This window comes from Myotis myotis, unplaced genomic scaffold (assembly GCF_014108235.1).
Source record: "Myotis myotis isolate mMyoMyo1 unplaced genomic scaffold, mMyoMyo1.p scaffold_m19_p_20, whole genome shotgun sequence".
In the NCBI taxonomy this organism is placed as follows: Eukaryota; Metazoa; Chordata; class Mammalia; order Chiroptera; family Vespertilionidae; genus Myotis; species Myotis myotis.
In genome coordinates, this window is record NW_023416325.1 from 13,997,540 (window position 1) to 14,003,539 (window position 6,000).

Consider the following 6,000-nt stretch of genomic DNA (forward strand, 5'->3'; position numbering starts at 1 on the left):
AGTGGTGAGGGTGAGATGCGGAGGGAATTTGAGTTTTCTCTTTGTGCTTGTTGGCATTTTCTGTACGAGTCTGCTTTCCTTTCCCCTGTTCTTACATGTCTGCGGGCCACCGTAAGCACATGTCCATGCTAACACATACGGCCATGCTGACACATTTACACGCAACCACACATGCCATCAGCACACACCCTCGCGTACACACCCTCGTGAACACATTCCACATACAGTGATGGTTGCACACTCGTGCACACACCCCCCCACACCTACTCACCCACATTCACATCCCACTCACCTGCCCACACGCACACGGGCAGCACAGCCCGGTTCCTCTCTCCTCTCTGCGACTTCCGCTCCAAGACCCACCGTTGCTCGGACTGAAGCCCCGGAGCCCGAAAGGGAGACGGAGACCCTCACGTTCTGTGATTCGGTGTCTCCGTCAGCACGTTTGGGGATCCAGGGCTCCAGCCAGCGGTGTCCCCGCCTTTCCCCAGTGCCTTCGGGGACCAGGAGAGGGCGCCTGCTCTCTGGGCAAAGCCCAGCCCAACAGCCCGAGTGGTTTTCACAACTGGCTGGCCAGGGGCTTTCAGACCTCCCTGCGTGTGTATGTCCGCGCGTGTGTGAGTGTGTGTCTGCGCGTGTGTGAGCTGTGCACGTGCAAGTGTGTTTTGAGTGACAGACAAGGTCCTTGCCCTTCTGAAGGTCTGAGTCAAGTGAGGGGAGACGGGCAAGCGAGGAAACCATCACATGATGGGGTTATTCTCACTTGGTTGCGAGTGCCAGGAGACACAGTGGGAGGGGCCTGGAAGTGGCTTCTTTGGACAGCTGGCCAGGGAGGCCCCCCCAAAGAGGGACATTTCAGCTGAGCCCTAACTGCGGCAGCAAGGTCTGGCAGGAAGGGTCGTAGGCAGGGGACAGAGTGCAGGTCACTTAACATCTGCTGTGGGCTGGCCTTGACCAGCAAGGACCATGAGAGGGCAAGCCGGAGGCAGTGGGACCAGGGTGGTATTGGGGCCGAATCACTGGGCATAGGAGGCCACGGTTAACATTTAGAACTTTACCCTCCAGGCAAAGGGCAGCTGTTGAATCCTCACAGCAAACCCTATGAGACAGGAACTATCCTCATTTTACAGATGTAGAAGAAGAGGCTCAGAGAGGTCCAGTGACCCACCCAAAGTCACACAGCTCGTAAGTGGTGGAGTCCGGAATGGAACTCACATCTATCTGACTGCTGGCTTGTTTATAAAGGCCTGCATGGGCGCCCCTCCCCCTCAGGCATACAATCAAGGTCACTGGGCCACGGGGACCTCAGTTCCAGCCCAAGCCTGCTGAAGCTACCAGTCTTCCTTAAGGAGAACGGCCGCGGGGGCCAGCTTCCTTTTCAAGGACCCAACTCCCCAGCCCAGAGCTGTGTGGCCTGAGAAGGTGTTTAAAGTTTCACAGGCATCTTGATTGCCCAGCGATAGTGAAGGGCCCTACTTGCCAGCAAAGGATCTATTTCCCCAGCTCGGTGCTCAGCACCCCCCTCACTGCCTTCCCCCCCAGCAGGCCCTGGGCAGGCCAGCTCCCCAGCCTGCCACCGCGCTGGCCTGGCGCGAGCCGCCTCCCCCACCCGGTCAGGTTTCTCCCTTTCGCAGCAGTTTGCAAGATGAGCCTGCTCTGCCTGTCAGCTTAGACTGGCCCTCCTCGGAGACAGCGTCCCAGCCCCCAGCCCGCCCCAGCCTGGCTCAATCGCGAAAGAGAACCCCAGCGAGAAGAATATAACAGTAAGCACCCAATCAGCGTGCCTCCCAGCCAGCAATGACTCATTTTATTAACCGCAGCAGGTGTCTCCATTACCTCCATTTTACAGATGAGGAAACTGAGGCTAGGGGAAGTGTAGGGGCCCTGTCCAGGGTCATAAACCCAGTGAGAATTAGAACACCCATCCTGTGTGGCTCCAGAGTGGCATGGGTGGTGTGTGCACGCATACACATGTGTGTGTCTCTGTGTGTATGCACATGCATAGGTGTGTGTACATACGTACATATAGCACATGCTTTTGCATGAACATGGAATACCCACACAAAAAGGGTACAAATCATAAGTGTACAGTTTGGTGAATTTTCACAAACCGGACACCCATGTGACCAGCACCCAGGTCCAAAACAGAACATTGTAGCTTCCCAGAAAGCCCCTCCCCATGTCCCCTCACCTCACTCACTACCCATCTCCCAAGGGTCTTAGGAGCAAAGACCTGTTCTCGAGCTTGCTACAAAGAAAATCGTATAGTAGGAGTATTTGTATGCTGCTGCTTTCACTCGGCATTCTGTTCTTGAGGTTCTTCTGTGGGCTGTGTAGCAGCAGTTCATTCTTTTTCATGGTTGCGTAGTATTCCACAGGGGTTGCGCATTCTTCGATTCGCTGAGCCATTCTGTAGCTAATGGGCTTTTGCATTGTTTCCCGTTTAGAAACATTCTTTTTTTTTTTTTTTTTTTTTTGCAGTAAAATAGACATGATGAAAATTTACCATTTTAACCATTTTTAATAGACTTTTTTTTAAGAGCAGTTTTAGGTTCACAGCAAAATTGAGCAGAAAGATTTCCCATATACTCTCTGCTCCCCCCCTATACATACACATCCAGAGCCTCCCCCACTGTCAACTCCCTGAACCAGAGTGGACATTGGTTACAGTAATGAAAGCCCATTGACACATCCTCACCCAAAGTCCACAGTATACAGTAGGGTTCCCCTCTTGGAGTTTTATAGTCTCAGGTTTGTGACCCTGTATAATGACGTGTGGCCACCATTGCAGTATCACACAGCATTGTTTCACTGCCCTAAAAATCCTCTCTCCTAAATAATAAATTTAATTTTAAAAATTCCTCTGTGCTCTGTCTATTCGCCACTCCCTCCTCCTAACCGCTCGTAACACTGGCCTTCTTCCTGTCTCCATAGTTTGTAGCCTTTCAGGCGGCTTCTTTCACTTGGGAAATAAGCATTTGAGGTTCACTCATGTATTTTCCTGGCTTGACAGCTCATTTCTTTTTAGCGGTGAATAACGTTCCACTATCTGGATGGACCCCAGTTTGTCTGTTCACCTGCTTTCTTCACGATTTGTTTAAAAAAAAAAAATACCTTTGCTCCATTGTATTGCCTTTGGTTCTTTGTCAAAGATCAGTTGACTATTTTTATGTGGGTCTATTTCTGGGCTCTCTGTTCTGTTCCATTGATCTGTCTATTTTTTGCTCAAGACCACATTGTGTTCACTTCTGTAGCTTTACAGTAAGTCTTGACGTTGGGTAGTGTCAGTCCTATGGCTTTGTTTTTCTCCTTCGATATGGCGTTGGCTGTTTTCACGCAGCAAAAATGACAGAGCCTAGATTTGGACCCAGATCTGAGTCACTCTGACTTTTATTTTTTATTATTATTATTATTATTTTAAATATATTTTATTGATTTTTTACAGAGAGGAAGAGAGAGGGATAGAGAGTTAGAAACATCGATGGGAGAGAAACATCGATCAGCTGCCTCCTGCACGCCTCCCACTGAGGATGTGCCCGCAACCAAGGTACATGCCCTTGACCAGAATCGAACCTGGGACCCTTCAGTCCGCAGGCCGACGCTCTATCCACTGAGCCAAACCAGTTAGGGCCACTCTAACTTTTAGATAAACCATCCAAGATAGGCTCTTCAGGTGCAATCATATATTTGCTTTTGTTTTTGCACAAACAGTAACACACTTCAACTGTATTCTGTCCTTTTTAAAATATTTTTTGAGAGAGGAAAGGAGAGAGAGAAAAAACACACACATTGATTTCTTGTTCCACTCATGCATTCATTGGTTGATTCTTGTATGTGCCCTGACCAGGAATCGAACCTGCAACCTTGGTGTATCAGTTGGTGATGCTCTAACCAACTGAGTACCCAGCCAGGGCTCTGTCCCTTGTTTTGACTCAGTACATTTAGGTCATTCCATACCTTTACGTAACTATGTATAGGGAGGCTCATAGATTTGTCTCCACTGCTGTGCGGTATTCCGTTGAGCGATGCTGTGTAATTATTCGGCCAGTTCCCTATGGAATGGGAGGATATTTAGGTTACTTCCAGACTTTGCTACTCCAGTAACTGTCCACAAGCCAGTATCTTTGCTCCCCTCTCCAAGTCTATCTATAGAAGAAATTCCTACTGGGTTAAAAAAAAAAAAGTGCACTTTAAATTCTGAACTTCTCCAAATTCCCCTTGAAAGAGGCTCTCCCATGTGACTAGCAGAGGCTGTTTTATTTTTATTTATTTTTTAAAATATATTTTATTGATTTTTTTACAGAGAGGAAGGGAGAGGGATAGAGAGTTAGAAACATCGATGAGAGAGAAACATCGATCAGCTGCCTCCTGCACACTCCCTACTGGGGATGTGCCCAAAACCAAGGTACATGCCCTTGACTGGAATCGAACCTGGGACCCTTGAGTCTGCAGGCTGACGCTCTATCCACTGAGCCAAACCGGTCAGGGCTATTTTAAAAATATATATATTTTTATAGATTTCAGAGAGGAAAGGAGAGTGAGATAGTAACATCAATAATCCTCGACCTCCTGGGTCACAGGTCGATGCTCAACCCCTGAGCCATGCCAGCCCGACTAGCGGAGCCTGTTTTAAATCAGAGGGCGCTGCCCAGCCGGGTGGCTCAGTGGTTGAATGTCGACCTGTGAAGTGGGAGGTCACAGTTGGATTCCCGGTCAGAGCACATACCCAGGTTGCGTGCTCGATCCCAGTGTGGGGTGTGCAGGAGGCAACTGATCCATGATTTTCTCTCATCACTGATGTTTCTATCTCTCTCCCCCTCTCCCTTCCTCTCTGAAATCAATAAAAATATACTTTAAAATACAAATAAATAAATCAGAGGGCGTTGTAAGCCTCTGACTGAGGGAGGAGGGCGGTGGAGGTATCTTGCCCCACCTGCTGCCCCTCTGGGCCTTGACCTACTCTCCCTGGCTCTTGGTTCAGGCCACACTGATCCCTTTCTGTTCCTCAAGTGGCCAGGCAGCAAGTTCGGACATGAGAGCCTTTCAGCTTCGCCTGGGATGCGCTTCCTCCAGACCCCTCCCAGGCTCACCCCTTCTCACCTTTCACCTTTCTCCGGGAGCCCTTCCCAGTTACAGTAGCCCATGCTGCACCCCGTTTTATTTCCTTTACAACCCTTATCAGTATCTGAAATCATCCTATGTATTTATTTGATTTCCTGTCCCCCCCCCCCCCCGCTTCCCAAAGGAGGGGGGAGAGGGAGGTTGTCTCTTTTCCACGCTCAGCTGGGTTCCAAGCTCCCAGCACTCACTCAGCACATTAGTGCTGCCTCCCCTCTCCCAATCCCCTGCTACTCTGCCCTATTTTTCTTTTCTTTTTAATTTTTTAAAAAAATATTTATTTCAGAAAGGAAGGGGATATATTTATCTATATTAATGATGACATAGAATCAGTGACCGGCTGCCTCCTGCATGCTCCATACTGGGGATCGAGCCCACAACCCCCATCATGTGCCCTCCGAACCGTGACCACCCGGTTCATAGATCGAGGCTTAAGCACGGAGCCACGCAGGCCGGGCTCTGCCCTATTTTTCTCCATAAAGTGTCTCCCCTTCCAACACATAATTGTCTTATTCATTCATTACAGGTATCGCGGGGTCCCGCACTAGAAGGTCTAGCTCCAGGAGGGCAGGGACCTTGTTTCTTCACTGTTGTGTCTCAAAGGCTCAGGATGGTGCAAGGCACACAGTAGGTGCTGGGCGTGTGTCTGTTGAATGAATGAGGACCGTAACCCCGCCCTCCATCCGGAGAAAAAGGCCGGCTCAAGAGCAGATGAGGCCCTTTCCCCGTGAGGAGGCCCGGGCTGCGCGGATGGGGCGGGGCCCGTCGCAGGTGGGCGGGCGGCCAGCGGTGGCCCCGCCCCCAGGCCCCTCCCCGCCCCGCCCTCCGCCGGAGGCCCCGCCCCACCTGTCAGCCGGCCCGGGGCCCGCCCCGCTGGGCTCC